Raw genomic sequence first — 20,311 nt, 5'->3', positions numbered from 1 at the left:
AAACTTAAATACGGTACAAATTTTAATGCACCAGATGCGCATTTCGACAAATAATGTATCTTCAGTGATGTTCAACCGAAATGTTTGAAATCCGAAATAGCAATGAAGTTTTAGAGCTATTATAGGGAAATATAGTGTGCCAAAAAGTGGAGTCAAATTTGTCTAAGGATAAGAGCTATGCGTGAGGGAGATAATCCTTAATTTGGTAATGAATTTCTAAATCTTAAAACAGCAATTAAATATACATCCGTATTTTCATGCTAGTAACGAAGTACTTAGCTACTGGGCTGTAGAGACCCTCGGGGACTAACAGTCCATCAACAGAGGCCTCGACACAGGGGTCATAATGTAAAACTTATATACGGTACCAATTTTGATGCGCATTTCGACAAATAATGTCTCTTCAGTGATGCTCAACAGAAATGTTTGAAATCCGAAATAACAATGAAGTTTTCGAGCTATTATAGAGGAAAATAATGTGCCAAAAAAAGTGGAGTCAAATTCGTCTAAGGATAAGAACTATGCATGAGGGAGATAATCTTTAATTTTGAAATGAAGTTCTAAATTTTATAACAGCAATTAAAAAATAAATATCTGAAAGCACATAAAAAATAAGAAGCCCATGGGTCACATCGCTCTCCTGAGCCCTCTTGGCCCATATTTAAGGATTTCCCCTATATATTCGCATGCAAAGTTTTTATCTCTATTTGGCCCCAACCTATCCCCGGGCGCATGGTTATTACAAATTTGAATCTGCACTATGACAGGAAGCTTTTATGTAAATGTAAACTTCTCTGGCCCAATGGTACTTAACAAAAAGATGTTTAAATATGTTCTCTATATATTTGTATGTAATACTTTGATACCCTGTTGTGGCTCCATCCTACTCCCAGGGGTCATGATTTTAACAAACTGCAATTTGCACTATGTCAGGAAGCTGTCATGTAAATTTGAGCTCCTCTGGTCCCTCGGTTCTTGAGAATATTTTTAATTGCCACCACCCCATTTTTTGTGATTATCTCCCGTTTGAAGAGGGTATGACCCTTCATTTGAACACACCTGAAAGTTTAAAAGGACATATTAGAAGTAATGTCAATGTAATGAAGTTGATTCAGTTTTGCTGATTTAGCGGTTTGTATTTTTTGTTTGTTTTGGTTTTGATGCGAATGGGTTATCGTAAGAGTGAGACGGGTGTGAGTTATTTTTAGTTGCTAGCATAAAAGAGACAGGTTTGGCTGGCTGTAAGTTAGATAGGGCACGGTAACGACATCAGCCGGGTGCCACGTTGACAGGTCCTAGAAGTCAGGGGATGTTTATCTTCCTGTCATATTTTATGTAGAACATTGGGAGAAATATAACTACTGAAATAGAGTTTGTTTGGAGGGAAAATTTTAGTTCCAGCCGTGCGTACATGGGTGTTTAACAAAACCATTTTCAACCCGAAGGCAGGCAGAGAGTTGCGGGATTCAGGTATATGGAGGTCCATGCGGATATTGTGATACAATATGGGAGGGCGTGGTGTAGCTCCGTAGAGAATAACCCGAAACTTGGGAGGCATCGGAATCCTGGTGTATTGTCAGGAATTGACGATAGCTCATGCCAGATTTGCATGGTGGTGGATTGTTTTCCATTCTGGGCGTGCTTATCGCAAGTTGGCGGGAAACCGGAACAGTGTCTTCAGAGTGCAGATTAGTTACATTATAAAGTTAAAGTAACTCGAAATTTAAAAACAAACCCAAAGAATATTATATTACTGAAAAGGAGAGTTGAATATTGGAACTTTTTCTAAATTATACTACTTTTGAATATTGTTTGAACTTGAAAAGTTAATACCTGTACATTTGATTTACATCTGATACGTACTATCGAACGTTTCAAAAGAACTCATTACATATGGTGGCAGCGGTGGGATTTTGTTAAAATGGATTGAGCAAGAAGATGTTTTGTAGAATAGATCCATGTTTACAAGTTAGTGGTACAGAAAAAGTTCAGGAAATGTTCATAAATTTTGTGATTTATTTCAGGATTAGACACACTGAAGAGTACTTGTTCATCTAGGTTTGTTTTGGCTAGTGGGTGTCATAATGTCGTTACCTAGTTGGGTTCAGGATGCTGTCGATAAGGGTCATATGTCTGTTTGTCTTGAGTTGTGGAAGCAGGCCAGCGCAGTTGAAGGGGATGAGCGAATGGCAAGACGTGAAAAGGAGAAGGAAGAACAGAAATTGGAGAGAATAAAATTAGAAAGCGATGTTCAACAAAAGAAATTCCTTCAGGAGAAAGAACTAGAGGAAAGGAAATTAGAGGTAAGAATGAAGGAGTTAGAATTGCAAGAACAAGCTATTAGGGAGAGAGCTACTACTCAAAAGTCAGATTCTGGTAATAGAGAAAAAAACACGAGGTAAAGTTTAAATTACCGAAATACGTGGAGGGTGAAGATGTAGATGTTTTCTTAGGGTCTTTCGAGCGTTTGGCAACACTTCACAAGTGGCACAAATCAGAATGAGCTCTACGATTGATACCCCAGCTGACAGGAAGGCGTTAGACACTTATGCACGGTTGGGAGAAGGATTTGCAAATGACTATGATGTCATAAAGAAAGCAATTCTTAAACGATACAATCTCACAGCTAGCACGTATAAGGGTAAGTTCAGAGGCTGTAGACAGTATTCAAATGAGACGTTTAGAGAATTTTGTAGTCGTGCTTTCAATTACTTTGACCACTGGTGTCAGATGGAAAAAGTAGACAGTAGTTATGAAAATTTAGTGGATGTTCTTATACATGAACAGCTTGTTAATAGTTCTTCACGAGAGCTACAGGTTTGGTTTAGGGAGAGACAACCTAAGAGTGTAGAGGAAATAGTGGAATTGGCAGAAGCATACCAGAATGCACACCGAGCATCTGTGTCTCGAAAGGACAAAACTAGAAATTCTGGTGCACAAGGTAATGCAAATTCAGAAATACATCAGCAAGGTAAGGCAGACAAGAAATGTTTTCATTGTCAAAAGGCAGGTCATTTTATAAAAAAAAAAAACCTGTCCTCTTCGCAAGCAATCACCTAAGAGCAATACTACAGCAGGTGTAAGACAACCAAGTGTTCAGGATAGTGCGAAACAAAGTCAGTCAGGTAAAGAAAGAGTAGGATTGATTCAATCGCCAACTATGTATAGGAAAAGCCTATCAGTAGAACGTCCAGTGTTGGTGAAAGAAAACACGGTTGTTTGTGAGTCAGACTGTAAAGAGAGAGGACTGAGAATGGAGCCAGGTACAGTGAACGGTAGGAGTGCTTCTGTGTTGAGAGATACGGGTTGTACCTCAATATTGGTATTAGATAGACTTATTGAACATAAGGACATGACAGGGGTGACAAGCGAGGTCATATTAGCAAACGGGAGTTCACAAACATGTCCAGAGGTTTGGATAGATGTGGATACACCTTATGTTAAAGGTAGGGTTGTAGCATTAGTAATGAACTCTCCATTTACAGAATTGATAGTTGGGAATTTTACGAGAGTCGATATTCCCCAGGATATGCCTCGTAAGGTGGATAAGGCTGTAGACGAGAAATATCAGGCAGTAGAAACGAGAGCATCAGAAAAACAGACCAAACAAGATGATGAAGTTCTTGAAGCACGGTCTGTAGTCAATGAAATAGTTTCTAGGAACGAGTGGCTAGAAGAACAAGGTAAGGACTCTAGTTTAGAACAGTTTAAAAGGCGGACTGTAGACGATTGTCCAGAAGAGAAGGACATTTATATCATAAGGGAAAATGGTATGATGTTATAGAGTGTTCAGAGGGAAAACAGGTGACAAGCTGAAACAAGTCGTTGTACCAAGTAAGTTTCGGAAGCAAATATTTGCTTTAGGTCACGATATTCCACTGGCTGGTCATCTGGGAATCAAGCAGACTAGAGAGAGGATACTTAGAAACTTCTTTTGGCCAGGTATTTTTGAAGATACAAAAAAATAGTGTCAATCCTGCCCAAAATGTCAATTGGGAACGGCAAAGAAAAAGGTAAGTAAGGTGCCTCTAATAAAGATTCCTGCTATTGAAGAACCATTTCAACGGGTGGCGATAGATATGGTGGGGCCATTGCCGAGGACAAAAAGAGGCAATCAGTATATTCTGGTGATGTGTGATTACGCAACCAAGCATCCAGAAGCGATACCTCTTCGAAGTCAAGATGCTGAAGTAGTGGCTGAAGCATTGACGGAGATATTTACGAGGGTAGGAATACCTAGAAAAATTCTGTCGTATCAAGGTACAAATTTCATGTCTTCCTTAATTACAGAACTATGTCGTTTGATCAATGTACGCAAGTTAAACACTACACCGTATCACCCAGAGGCAAACGGGCTAGTTGAAAGGTTTAATGGTACTCTGAAGAGAATGTTTCAGGTATATGCACAAGATGAACCTGCTAAGTGGGACAAAATGTTGCCATATTTATTGTTTGCCTATAGAGAGGTTCCTCGGGAAACTACGGGATTTTCCCCACTTGAGTTGCTCTATGGTAGGTATGTGAGAGGTCCCTTAGCTATTTTGCGAGAGAGCTTAGCGGAAAATGAAGGTGAGTGTCAACTGCAACCATCAGTGTTGAGTTACTTGCTAGAGAATCGAGATCGGTTATCTAGAATGGCGTATGTTGTTGTGGGTACGTGTGACCAGAAAAGGTACTATGATCGGAAGGCAAGACAACGATAATTAGTTTTGTTACCTACGAATACTAGAAAATTGTTAGCACAGTGGAAAGGACCAGTTTCAGTTATTGAGAAGGTGAATCCAGTAGATTTTAAGATTCAGTACGACAACGGTGTCAGAAAAGTCTACCACATTAATATGTTAAAGAGGTGGATAGAGAGACAGGAAGACAATGTTGTGATGTCAGCTATATGTCAGGCTGAAACTTCAGACGAAGATTGGTTCGGAAACCCCCTGATGCATACTAGAGATACGGTGAAGGATGTGAACATATCTCGTACACTTAACCCAGAGCAAACAGGTGAGTTGTGGGAAGTTTTAGACCAATTTGATTCTATTTTGACAAACGTTCCAGGTAAGACGAACATGCTTAAACACAAAGTGATTACTACTAGTGAAACACCAATTTACCAGAGACCGTATCAAATTCCCCATTCTCTTCGTGATGAAGTGAGGAAGGAATTAGATGCAATGTTAGAGGCAGGTATTGTAGAACAGTCAGTTAGTCCCTATGCTTCACCGGTTGTTATTGTTCCAAAAACGGACAAATCTATCAGATTTTGTGTTGACTACCGCAAACTTAATCAGTTCACACAGTTTGATCCGGAGCCAAATGTGCAAATAGAGGATATTATTGATAGATTAAGCAAGGCTAAGTACCTCAGTAAGTTAGATCTGACTAAGGGATATTGGCAGATTTCGCTTGATGATGATGCGAAGGAAAAGAGTGCATTCATCACACAATTTGGTCATTATGAATTTACTGTGATGCCATTTGGTATGATGAATTCAGCAGCCACTTTTAACAGGTTGGTGAGAAAGATTCTGGCAGGTCATGAAGAGTTTGCAGATTCATTCATTGATGATATCATTGTTTTTAGTGAAGATTGGAAAAGTCATGTTGATCATATCAAATCAGTTCTCCAATGTATTCAGGATGCAGGTTTAACGATAAATCCCAAGAAATGTGAGTTCGGAGCTAGAGAAATGGAATTTCTCGGTCATATAGTTGGTCGTGGACAGGTAAAACCAACGTCAGACAAGGTGAGGGCTATATTGGATATCCCCATTCCAACAAAGAAAAAAGAGGTGAGATCTTTTTTGGGGTCTATAAAGTTTTACAGAAAGTTTATACCGAATTTTTCGATAAAATCCGCGGTCTTGTCTGATCTTACTAGGAAGTCGTATCCAAACAAAATAGCGTGGACAAATGAGCACGATGAAGCATTTCGCCAACTGAAGGATGATTTGGTAAGTGCGCCAGTTTTGTGGAATCCAGACTTTTCATTAACGTTTGTATTACAAACAGATGCCAACGACAGAGGGCTGTGGGCGGTATTTGCTACACGAGAAAAGTGGTGAGTATCATCCGGTAGAATATCTCAGTAAAAAGCTTCTTCCTAGAGAACAGAACTTTGCCACAGTGGAGAAAGAGTGCTACGCAATAGTGTGGTCAGTACAGCGTCTGCAAAAGTATCTGTATGGTAGAGAAATCATCATCGAAACAGACCATAGTGCATTAAAATGGCTGAAAACAATGAAGTAAAAAATCCGAGACTATTACGTTGGAGTTTTGTACTACAGGAATACAAGTACATTATACAACACATCCAAGGAAAAAACAACCAGATGGCGGATTACCTATCACGTTCTATGTAGGATTTTTATCAACATCATTATTGATTTATTTTACAATTGACATTGTTAAATAAATGGGGGCGTATGTAATGAAGTTGATTCAGTTTTGCTGATTTAGCGGTTTGTATTTTTCGTTTGTTTTGGTTTTGATGCGAATGGGTTATCGTAAGAGTGAGTTGGGTGTGAGTTAGTTTTAGTTGCTAGCATAAAAGAGACAGGTTTGGCTGGCTGTAAGTTAGATAGGACACGGTAACGACATCAGCCGGGTGCCACGTTGACAGGTCCTAGAAGTCAGGGGATGTTTATCTTCCTGTCATATTTTATGTAAAACATTAGAAGAAATATAACTACTGAAATAGAGTTTGTTTGGAGGGCATATCTTTTTCCTAGCCGTGCGTACATGGGTGTTTAACAAAACCAGTTTCAACCCGAACACCCCTACTAACGTTATTGTTATTAAAATTTACACCACGTGCTTTTTTAACCCGCGCAAAGGTTAAAGGTCATGTCAAGTTCCACAGTGAAGGTAACCGGAAATAAATCTGTCAAAGCTATAGTCTTTTTCTATATATGATCAATGAATTTCAATATCAAACCCGATTCAATATTAACATCACCGGAAACAATTGTAAAATAATTAAAAGTGCTCAACATAGTCTTCCTGTAAAGAGAGTATCAATATATATCTATTTTTTCTTCAACGTTTTGCTCAAAAAGGTAAGTAATTAATATAAACATTTTTGTATTGTTTTTGCAATTATTGCACAATGAAAATAAATTAGTATGTACTTTTTGTGTAATAAAAACGAAATCAAGTATTAATATTTTATTACATAATATTCTATACATTGTGCATTATACACATGTTACACGTACTTCATTATAAATAACATACATTTTCATTCTATACAAACAACAAATTCACTCAGTAACCATTGGTAACCAAGCTTACAAACATTTAGCAAAACAAAATTGTGTAGCTCTCCCCTTTATCTAAATATGATGCAAGTATAATATAAACATGTAATTAATAATGTCATAAATATAAATTTAGAATGCAAACACTTGACATTTCGCATCCAAAAAAAGGTGAAGAAACTTATGGCTGATTCCTTCACTTGCAGTGTCCAAGACAATTGAAATATATTGCACAAAATAAAAGTAATATATAGCAAATAGTCAAACAAAACAACAACATTGAAATTCAGTACATTGTAGACTATTTATTACACTTCACCTAAGAGGAGTTACATGACTACGTACATATTCTAATATTTGTGAAAAGCATTGTGCATTGCCATAAAACTTAAATAAAGTACCGGTACTTTTTATACCAAATTAATTTATCTGCAATTGTGAAAAGAATGGTTAGTACAACTGTGATATGCAATACATGCTAGCAAGTAGTTATAGTTAGACAGTGAACTTGTTCAGAAGTACAATAAATGCTTATACAAAGAAAATGAATTTTAAAAATAATTTCCAATATGTTTTCAAATTACACTTTTTGTATGCATTGATCAGAAAACATACACTAGCCCAATCCCAATTGAATTGAAATAATCAATAAATTCATATGAATAAAGGAATTAAGGTGTAAGTATCATTAGAATTCCATTCTTCAAGGCTGTATAGTAATATATAATACCTAAATTTTGCAGTCCTTCTGGCCGTCTTCAGGAGTGAAAAATTCTCTTGCAGGATGTTAAACAATATACAATCAATCAATCCATCATTCAATTTTATTCATCTGCTTTTCTGACATTACACCACTGAGCCTACACGAATTGATGGGCTTTTTTCACATTGGAATATTACAGAATATGAATCTTTAGAATGGACGACTTCCATATTTATATTCATGTCACTATATTGTATACATATACAGTATATCTTTCAAACGTTAAACAAGTCCATCAAAGATCTTGATCTTAGTCTGTAATATGCACTTTAGAGTACCCCAGACACTAGTAGAAATTGAAATATATGTTGAAATTTGATGAGTCCATTTAGGAATGTGCACTGCATGCATACCAGTTATTTCATCATAGTGAATTTCTGGAAGAAAAATAAATCATTCATAAGGATTAGAGCTGTCTAAAATTCATTTCTGATATATTTAAAAGTGCAAATTCTTAGTTTACCTATTAAACACATATTACTTCTTAGATTATGTAATGAACTAAAGGTACATCAGTTATTTGATGTTTCTGAGTAAATTAAATATCATGAATATAAGACATTGTCTTTGAACAAAAATGTATTCAGTTAAAACAAATTGGTAGGTGAAGGTGATGGTGAAATTCAATTTTTATATCACTAATAACTGACAAATATGGAAATATGGCAAGACATGTTATCAGTGTAATAATGATAATGCTAATGATGGATAATTAATGCCAAGTGGTCTTAAATAACTTTGAGGACGGAACATATTTTATCAGAAAAACTGAATCTGATCATGATGCTCAAAAGTAAACTGCAATTGTTTATCGATAAATGACTTCATTTTACAAAAATCTAATGAACACATATTTATTGGTCTGCTACGAGGAAACAAACCACCAACTAACAAGGTAAATGGACCAAGATTTTTTAAATAATATATTAGTTCGGTTATACTGAATAAAATCAATGTTGTATTTTTTGACAAACAAATATCATTACCCCCTATCTGCAAATACAAAAAGTCGGGGGGGGGGGTATATTTTAATAAGCTTGGATGCAATTTCCCTCACATCTTCAATTTTGCCACCAGGCTTTCCATATGTATATACTTCCCAATAAGATGGAAAAAAATTGTTTAATGACACATGTGTCTATATGCGATACAAAATTGTCCTAGAATTAGAACTCTTGGACAGAGTGGACCAATGAAATTTTTATCTGAAAAATTCAACAGAATATAATATAAGTGAATTTAAGTAAACAAATTAAGTCTCCACACTCTTACAGTCAATATTTACAGCTGAATTTATCTTTTACTTTCACCTAGTTACTTAGAAAATATAATGGAGAATACATTAATTATCATGTTGTGAAAAGGTGAAGATTATAGAAGCAAGCAGTGATCAATCTCATATAAGGAATGCAAAATTAGGATTTGGGCAAATATTAACCCCTGGACATACCCAAGGTGAGATCAGATGCCTACGAAGAATAAGCATCCTGTCGACCGGTCACACCCACTGTGAGGGCTATATCTTGATCAGGTAAATGGAGTACTCCGTAGTCACAATCAGTGTGTAAAAATGGCCTAACAATGGGTATGAAACACATCAGACAGCATTTGACCCATGACAGGTTGTATTGGTAAACTAAATCGTTATAATGACCATAAAACTTGTGAAATGCTGACTTTAAACGAGACTGTTTAAACCTCTGTAACACCAACTTATTTGTGAGTCGCCAGCCTCAATTTAAAAACAGATCATATACACAGAACAAGATCTTACATAAATATCAAATAAGCTCTCTCTTTCTCTCTCTCTCTCTCTCTCTCTCTCTCATATTCGTTCAAATTGTGAAACCTGATCAATCCAGTCTTAATCTTTGAGATATATGTTGTTTATTCAAGATTACCTCTGCAGAAAATTACTATACAAGTCATAATAAGAAAATGTGAAAGAAGGGAATGGTCAGAGAAGAATTTCCATATAAATACAATTTGTCCTTGACACTTAAACAGTATTGAAAATAGTAAAGAGCATTAGCATCACATTTTCAAGCATATTTTTGTAAAGTGCATTGCAGCTAGAGCATGCAAGATATTTGGCAAAAGAGAACAAGTACACCACTAGGGTACATGATACACCCATTTTTTGTACATGACCTTTGTATTTGGGAGAGGGCCTACATAAGCTCTGCCTGTTGCCCAATCCTGTTGATTTTCTCAATAAAATATATTTAATACACTCCTCTACTCGTACATGATACACCCATCTACTCCCACTGTAAAATGCCTGAAATACTGCCAAAACAGCGTAAAAAATCAATCAATCAATCAACCCATCTACTTGTACATGACACATATTCACTGTTGTTAGCATGCTTGAAGTCAATAACTCCACAGTGACCAACTTTCAAATTATGACATATTCCTTCCACTCAAAATGCATCAAGTGGCCAAGTCTGATGTAACTATGTCTCACAGTGTAAACGATATGACCCGGGTAGGCACGAAAAAGCAAACAGGTGGACATATGGAAAAGCTTATACCATGATACAGCCCATTAAAGACAGGCATATAAAATTAGACGTAAATGTGTAGTACAGGATGTAAAGACAAATAAGCAGATACACCGATCAGTATGGGGCACCAACTTTTTGTGGGATACGTGCCCTAATTAGCAATATCAAAACAATCGACATAGACATAACAGAGTATATAATTAAAATGGAATATAGGCACTATAATTAATGTCTCTTGCAGGACAAGCAACCGATAAAAAGCAATAATTCAAACACAAAATATAAAAGTCAGCAATGGAAACAAAGCTCTCAATTACTGTCCCTGTCATCATGTGATGTTACTTCAAGGATGTCATTGTAGCTTAATTTCCCCTTTGTCTATTTACAAGAAATAGGCATCAATCCCTGTTCCATTCCATTCACAAAAATAATATGGGAGTGTTAAACTAATGAGGATTGACAAAACATAAAAAAATCAAATTCCTAGAACCAATCCAGGGCATAATACATGTATGTCATATGATCAGATGTAGCTTCCATCATTTTGAAAACCAGAAATTGCAGGAAAATATTTAAATCAAAACGTTGTAACTGTGAATCACCCTGTCATCATAAGATGTTACTTCAAGATTTTAATTACGACCTTTGAATAAGTGCATATAGAAGTAGCAATACATGAATACACAAACAGATAATGGTTATACAAATATGATACAAAATCAAGTGATGCTTGTGTTTTGAAGAATGAAATGAAACATGCATGTTGATTTGAGAACACAAATGTTGCCTGCAGAAGAAATTCATTGTGAAAGTATGACCACAGATAAACATACAGACAGTAGCCAAACAAAGTGTTGACCAAAAGAAATATCGCTCCTTTAAGGTAGCTCCTGAACCCCATGTGACTTATCAACATCAATGGTTCAAAATAGAAAACATACCCGGATCACTTAATAGAGTTTGATTTAATCAATGATCAAAGAATTGTGTGTGTAATGCCCCAATATGATGTCAGACACACATAAACAAAAACATTTATCAACATTAAAAATTCACATATTTTCATTAAACAGCATAATCAAAATACATAAAATCTGCTTCAAATGAAACATGTATATCTAAACAGTTTAATTTTTTTTAGCTATTTTATCATTATATATAAATCAATTGTAAATATCAGGGAAAGCATTGCATAACGTAGATTCCTTATTTTACTCAAGTACTTGATATAGTGAAATAATAGCTTGTAGATGTTCATGCTATTGCAAGAACATAAAGGACGTAGTGCGTTTGGGGCCAAATTTGGCCCCGTGTTCAAATTAAAAGATATCCCTCAAAGTTCTTTAATAAGGTATATGTTGTTATAAAATTATTATCATATGTCTGTAAGAAGCTTTATTTTCATATAATACATACGTAAATACAGTATAGTTTACGATAACTTTGTGCCATTTTGACGTTACTTTATGCGACGTCATGAACAAGAAGGCTGTGTCTTATTATTATTATTTTTTGGCAAAAATAAAAGTGCATTGATACGGCACGGTATATAATAACGAGAGGGTATGTTATATACAGTGGCAGAAATGGCGAAGGTATGCACAGTGTAACGATACTTTTTGGTACATAGCGTCGTCATTCGCGCAACGCTTTGCAACCGCGTGCGGGGACTGCACCTTTTTAGGCTGATTCCGGGACCGTTTCGTTGTTGCATAGAGTGCCGTATCAGTGTACTGTGATTATTATTTGAAAAGTTTAATTAACTCACTCCGATTGATTGATTGAATATTGTTTAACGTCCCTCTCGAGAATATTTGACTCATATGGAGACGTCACCACTGCCGGTGAAGGGCTGCAAAATTTAGGCCTATCTCGGCGCTTATGGCCATTGAGCAGGGAGGGATCTTTATCGTGCCACACCTGCTGTGACACGGGACTCGGTTTTTGCGGTCTCATCCGAAGGACCGTCTCATTTAGTCGTCTCTTACGACAAGTAAGGGGTACTGAGGACCTATTCTAACCCGGATCCCCACGGGATGACTCACTCTGAAAGTTTTCATGAATTCATGATTTGTAAATGATTCAAATTTGGCGTATGCTACGATTTGAATGACGAATTTGTGTAACGGTATTTAGTAATTGTATAGTAACCCATATTCAATTATTTTTTTATCATTCAGCACATGTTTGTGTCTTTACATTTGGATTAAATTGTATTGTTTAAATATGAATTAAATGAATATCAATTGTATACATGGTGAGTGGGTACATGAAACTATACTTATGTGTATATATACACCATATTCAAATTCCCCCAAGAACACTAAAGGTGTATTCAGCGAAGACATTAAACAATGCTACATTGGATACAGTGAAAATAACATGAAATTTATTCAAAGTAATGTGAGAAGAAATATTAAAATGTCTTGAAAAAAAACCCCAAAAAACATTACATTGGGATTAAGAATGTACTGCACACGTATTCAACACTATCACAATGAAAAGAATAACTAAAAATAATCTTGCGGGATTTTAAGATTCAAGATTTTAGCAAATGCACGTGTATCTATTTAAAAATATATGATAAATACTTCTTTATACACAACACATCTTTCAGTGCATTGGTATTTACGCAATTGTAACAGTTTGAAGTATAAATCAGTATTATCGTCTCAAACCGCGTCCGAGGTCCGCATGGGAGAGGATCGTACATTAAGACCCCCCCCCCCCCCCCCCCCCACACACACACCTCTTACTACATGTCTGATTTAGTCCTGTTCAGTCAGTTTATAATAATGAATGAAGTAGTGACAGTTTAAATTGCACAAAAGTAAATTGTCTTTTATGACAATTCACTCCCATATATAATACAGTTAGTTAAAGGTTTGTATTATCCAGCAGTTTGTTGTCATTAACTAGTGAAAGGTTTAAATTATAATCTATACTTTTAATCCTACATGTAGAGTATTGTTTATGGTTTTACATCGTATTGGTAGTATTTCAGCCATTTTACGGCAGTATATATATAATAAAAAATGACTATAAAGAATATTAATCACCGGTAATAATGTAAATTGAAAATGGACGAAGGATATTAAACAATGTTTCAGTTTCATGATATTAATATTGTGATCTAGTTCTGTCCTTATTGTTTAGCGCACAGATGTAATAACTTCAATTCCAGGCCGGGGTGGTGTTCCGGTGACCCCACTTTAGATCCGAGCATGATTTAGATATGCGATGTATTTTGCACACGCCAATATACATGTTACGTCAACGGCGGATGGATGTAACTGTCTCCCTGTGCGTGAATATCGTGCTCTACTACTTGAACAACAATTTATCCGTGTATAACACAAACCGATGTATGATACAGGCACATAGAATAGGGGGTGCTTTCTTAACAACGTATATTTTTGTAGTAAAGATATATTTGGTGACTTCCCTAGGCCACTTTTTAAAAAGTAATAGTGAATGGTAAGAATGCAGTTTCGAAGTAGTACTAATAGAAGTTATGAAATGAATTCATGTATAGAAGGGAGCAACCCCCACCCCCCAACCCCCGGAATGAAGAACTAGAAGTTAGGGAAAACTTAAACTTTAATCAATATTATATTTAATGAAAATATATTTGATGTATGTCAACCCTAACCCTCCCCCACCCCACAAATTAGGATTTTGAAGAACATGTTGGCTTTTTGTTTCACCGAATTTTACAAGTATTATTTTTAGACATAGTGAAGTCAACTTCTCCGGCTCCCCGCTCCCCCTTGAAAAAACGATCCTACATGTCTGTAATAAAATAGATAATATACTAATATTCACGAAAGGGTAACACGTTACGAATCCTGGGGTAATTAAAAAATTATAACAATACAAATGCTGTAGATATAGGCCTAGGCCTAAATATAGTCGTCTAGCACGACGGCATATGCACTGTAAAGTTAAATTAAAAATAGATAAGAATTACATTGAAATAGCTCTACTTTAAACGAAAAAAAAAATCTTCATATTTGTCGTTTTCACTACACTCCACCGGCTGAGGTAACGTAGTATATAAGTTGACAAAATGATCTATCAACCCATTAATATATATATTAATATATACCGAAATACATGTTCAAATCGGCCTCGTGCTCTGCCACGCATTTAGCTATATAGATTAATAAGAAATAGTAGCATTTTGTGTTTGGCAAAATGTTTCATATAATGCAATTTCCATTGATTAAAAGTAATTGATATCAAAGTATTCCTAACTAGTGTACATTTCGCTTAGTTACAGGACACGGAAGTAAGATGGCATGATTAATATATAATACACAACACAAGCCTGACAAAGGAAGACATGTAAATATCGTATCGTGACATTGCTCCGTTAAATTGATGTTAGGAAGTTTATCATTTGATGCGGTGTTAGGCGAGTATTTTCTTTTGTAAACCAAATATAGGTAAACTTATGTAACAACACATATATAACAACATCCATAAACATGACATGTATTTCCATGCTGTAAAAACGCTAAAAATATGAACGTTAAAATAAGAAATAAGTATGGTCCGCACAATATCACCATCGTAATTTTTTGTATATGAAATGCTTAACCATAAATGTTTCATGTGTGAAAATTCTAAAGTGGTGATATCATGCGGACCTATTCATATATCTTCAAAAGTGGTTAAATTTTATGAAATTTTCCGGAAATTTGTGTTCCGTACGTATTTTGACCACGTCAGTGTAGTAGAAATGTGACACATTTTCAAAGTTTCGTTTTATTTTTGTCAGTATTTTGCAATGTAGAAGTTTGATTGAACATGTACTTCATTTTTTAATAATTCAGGGGGCCAAATATGATACCAAACGAACTTAGTTCTTTGCAAGTGCTCTGTTGATCAAGAATTTTTACAAGCGTTTTTGCAATATAATAATAAAAGTGAATAATTTAATCTTATTTTATGAGTGATCCTTCCCATAAAATTATGCAATAATGAATTCCTTGTATATATTCAGGAATTCACAGTAGTAGACATACAAGAGAGAAAATATCAGCATAGGAGTAATTGCTCATGACAACATTTTTTTCCATATAGATAATTGATAGAAAATATCAACTTTTCCAGTATCAAATAGTTTACCAATTTCTTTTTACTATACCCAGTGAATAGAATTCCTCAAAATGATATATTTCTCTTATGCACAAATTGTAATGACAAAAAGATTTCGAAGACCCCCCCCCCCCCCAAAAAAAAAGAACCCATGTCACATGAGATTGGGGCTTCCTTAACCAGAACTTGCTGGAATGCACTGGAAAATATGAACTGACCAATTCACATGTACATAAATACTGTAATTTATTCTCATTTGAAATTTAAGTTTGAGTTTCAAAATCTGTCATTGTGCATGAAATGGCAAAGCATGTTCTTAGGAGTTGATCTCCTTTTCTGGATATCCCATTCTTTCACAGAGAGTGAATTTCATTTCATTTGTTTTGTATAATTTTCGTATACTAGGTACACCCTTTGGTGGTGCCCACCAGTGTGAAATAGTTTGAACTTTTTTCTTACTATTTTGTTGTCTTGTGTCAAAGGCATGGTCTCTAACATCTATGCTATTAATGAACAATGGCGGACAAAACTTTTCATATTCCTCAACATTCAACTTTTCATTTTCTGATAAATAATCAACTTGGGAGTAAACTGGTTTTTTTTGCATGTCTGATAGGAAATTTGATAGATGGATCATTTAAAATGGCTGAAATTTCAATGGTTTTTGACTTAACAATTTCAAGATGCTTCACACTTGGGACACCTCCAAAGGGTTTCAACATAGCCTCTTCTAAGCCATGCAATGTTTCATTATCATTTGTGCTTATAGCTCTTACATTGTAAGAGTCAGATGGGATCAAAGCATTTAACTGTAAAAAGGAATCTGCTGAGGAGACAATGGCTTCAAATAGTTGAAATGGCATACCCATAACATTATCCCCAGGAGGTGGAAATGAAAAAAAACATTGATAAATTTCAACAAGAAATTTCTACAGTCATATCTCAGCCTGTGCCTATCAATTGCAGAAATACCAGGCATGTCATTTGCCTCAATGTAACCACAAACTAACTGGCAAAACAGAGCTTCTTTTTGAAACCCATGTTTCAGTAAAAGATCCTGAATGATAAATGAAAACATGAGGGGCAAATGACTCAATTTGTGGGTCTTCACCATTCACTACAGGTATCGGTAAAGGAGAATTGTTTAGTCTACTAATGACCTTCCAACCATCAATAGAAACAAATTGCAAGTTTCCTTTAGTAAGGCACATTCGTAACCGAATATGTAGATGATGGTAGTCAATAAAATGTAACAATAACTGATTTGATATATGGTGCATTTCTGGAACTGAACACCAAAAGTTGTCAGGTAATTCTGAAATTTGGAAAGACACAGGACTATCCAACTTCCACTTTTCATACATATCATGCATCATATGATGTGCAACTATGACATTCAAAACAGCCTTTTTTGTCCTTTTAAGTGTTTTACACATAAACTGTACAGAGAATTTACAGTTTTAAATGTTCTTCTTTCCTTTGGTTCCATAGAAAGAGGAGAGATGCAAAGGATTTTAGACAAATGAAGAAAAAGGTCATATTTTCTACCTGAGACTTTAAGATCTTTAACATATTTTTTATCCCGGAAAAATGTCTTCAGCCACTTGATGATGTTTTTCAAATCTGCTAAAGTTGCCAGTTTGTAAAGCTGATTGGCATTTTGCAATAATTCTAATAGTTTCCTGTCATCAAAAGACTGTAATTTAGAATCTTTGTGTAAAAAAAACTTGTAATGAAGAAACATTTTCAGTTGTACGAGTAACATTATTGCAAGATAAATCATAGTTTAAACTATCATCATTATTGTTTTCATCTGCCACAGCAACTGTAGCATCACAAATCCCTCCATCAAGTAACTGTGAAGAAAAATCTGACAAAACTAAGTCAACTGAAGTATTTGTAAGCATTTCATCTGTACAAATCATATCACCAGCATCAACTTTCACCTGATCTCCAATTTCATCTACCACACAATAGGCATTGGTGGGTTATTGAAAATAGATTGGTCAGATTCCAGGTGTGTGGAAAGCATTTCAGGACAATTCACTTCAATTCTGGTTGGATTATTTGATTTTGTCACAGAGTATTCTGACAGGGATTTCACTATGTTTTCAATATATTTCAGTATATCTGATTTAGGCATACTCTGAACAATTTCCCAACACTGCTTTTGTAACTGAAAAATAGTTAAGTTTTCCTAAATTGGAAATGGCAAGAAGTTGGTGAAATTGTCCGTCAAATGCTATAGCTGGTACATGACCACTTCCTTGTACTGTTTTCAAGTACAATTTGTCTAAAACAGCCCTTGCATCTCTTTCTGGAAAGCTTGAACCAGGCAAAACGTAGCCAATTTGAATCCCATAACCTCTCTCATTTGTAGCAAATCTGTCTGTAGTAGAAAGCATACAAGTTATACTTTCTGTAGCTCTAACTCTCTGAATTTGTCTGCTATTCTTCAGAATATCTATACATTGTAATAACAGAGACTTAATATCAGACACAGAAGTTGCTTTACAGCCAAAAAAAGAACTGTCTTGCAAATGGCTTTTATACATCCCAGTAGATGAATCTGTTTGAATATCACTGGTTTTGGTAATAGATACACGTTTTACCTCTGCTAAAAATTCAGTTGTTTCACGGACAGACTTTGTAAGCAATTTGATGGCATTACAGTCTGAAGATGATATTTTTCGTTTCCCTTCAACAAAATAATTTTTTAAATGGTGCATCATATTATCAAAATATTCTTCATTTTTCTTGCAAATAAATACTGATGTGGATTCTGAAGAATAGGAGACAAATAGAGAGATGGGTGCATTTGTGACAGCCATGCCAGATTGAATTTGTGGAATATACCTCAGAGGGACTTCCAGATGACACTCTTTTTTGAAATAAGGGCACTTTATTTCAGTTGCCATGCAAATTGCACTTTCATCTAGGCATTCAAATGACTCCTTGTGTGGTACAAAAACACCATCAAGAGAAAACAGGGCATACTCATGTTCAGAACCAGTAGACGAGCACTTGTTTTCAACATGGCAATGACAAGTTTTGGCTGTGGGATAACGAAACATGCCCACTTCCACAAAATCTAAATGTGGGAAATACACAGGTAGAACTTTAGTACATATTCTGGCAGTGGCATTAATTTCATTATCTGTGACATGCTGCATAGCCTTGCAAACTTGTTCATCAGGACATTTTTCCTTAATAGAAAAGTGAACCTTGTCATATAATGACAATCTGGTTTGCAAGGTATCTAAGCCAGCAGCCTGGTACAAAGTACTACCTGTGACGTAAGCTTCCTTTCTTAATGTATGCCATTGCTCTGACCTCTGTTTGACAGGAATATGAATGCCCTCTTTTGAACGATTATCACAACTGACATCTTCATTCAAAATCCAGCAATTTTGTACTGAATGCAAAGGAACAAAGGGAAGTTCTGTCCACAAGTCATTTGTCTTTTGCAAAATACAAACAACAGATGATAAAGAATCCCTAACATTCAGGGATTTCTCCAGTACCCCATTGCCTTTCTGTATGAGGCCTGTCAAATATGATATTATCTTTATATACTTGGAATGAATACAGTCTTCCCCTACTAATTTTAGTTTTTCTGTCAAAGACCTTTGCATAGAATTTTTCTTTTCTTTAAGTTCGAATGAAGTCTTATTCATTATTTTCAAAACATGTTTCAAAAAAATATCAAAGAAGCATCTTCATTTTCATTACTTACTTTTTCAATACAATTTTTCACAACATCTAATATTTCATTATGTATTTTAATTTGTTCTGTTAGTGAAAAACTGGATTCACATCCATTCAAATCAATGTCATCAACTTCATCATCCTCAAAACCAGGCCGAATCCTCCTTCCATCAAATTCCAAAACGAGAGAGGATGATGAAGGGTTCGATTTGACAGCAATGTCAATAAAGTTGGAATATACAACTGGTTTCAGTCTTTTTGGGAAGTCAAACTGAAGAGGTTGAAACTTATCTAGAACAGTCTCATAGGGGACAGGAAGCAAAGCCTGACATTCAGAGGGACTAAAATATCCACGTTTTGTCACATTTTTTGTTACTTCCATTTCTCTCTTCCATCCACTCAAGAATCGAAGTGTTGCCCCACCAAAAAGACCTTTAGCAACTTTAAATATACATTTATTGGATTCAGAATATCGCATTGAGCTTGTATTTTCTAAACTATCACATTTTATTTGATCAGCAATCAAATTGAATGCTGGGCCATCGATGTTTGGAACTTTTTTGGTCAGATTACAAGAAAATAGCTCAATGATATGTTCATGAGAAGTTTCCTCAATTGCTGGAAAGGCTTTGCAAACTGAAAGTAATGTCTGTATCAATGACTTTCTTTTTTCAGAATTTTTATATTTCAAAATGTTCAAACTTTCATTGATATCTTTGTCTAGATCAGTTTCAACCTCTTCTGTTTGACAAGAAATGTGTATTTTGAAAGGTATCGAGCTTCAGTCTAAACTTGTTTTGTCTGCATTGGACAAATGACTTGAGGTATCAAAATATTTGAAGTTTGAAAGTGTGACATATGAAGGTTTACATTGAATAACATGAGGAACAGAGAGACATTTGGTTTGATAACATGTTGTTCTTGAGTCTTTTTTAACATATGCCTGTACCCCTTTTGAGACACCAATAATT

The sequence above is a fragment of the Ostrea edulis genome, chromosome 7, assembly GCF_947568905.1.
Source record: "Ostrea edulis chromosome 7, xbOstEdul1.1, whole genome shotgun sequence".
In the NCBI taxonomy this organism is placed as follows: domain Eukaryota; kingdom Metazoa; phylum Mollusca; class Bivalvia; order Ostreida; family Ostreidae; genus Ostrea; species Ostrea edulis.
The sequence above is the reverse complement of the archived record's forward strand: the minus strand, read 5'-3'. Positions refer to the sequence as shown.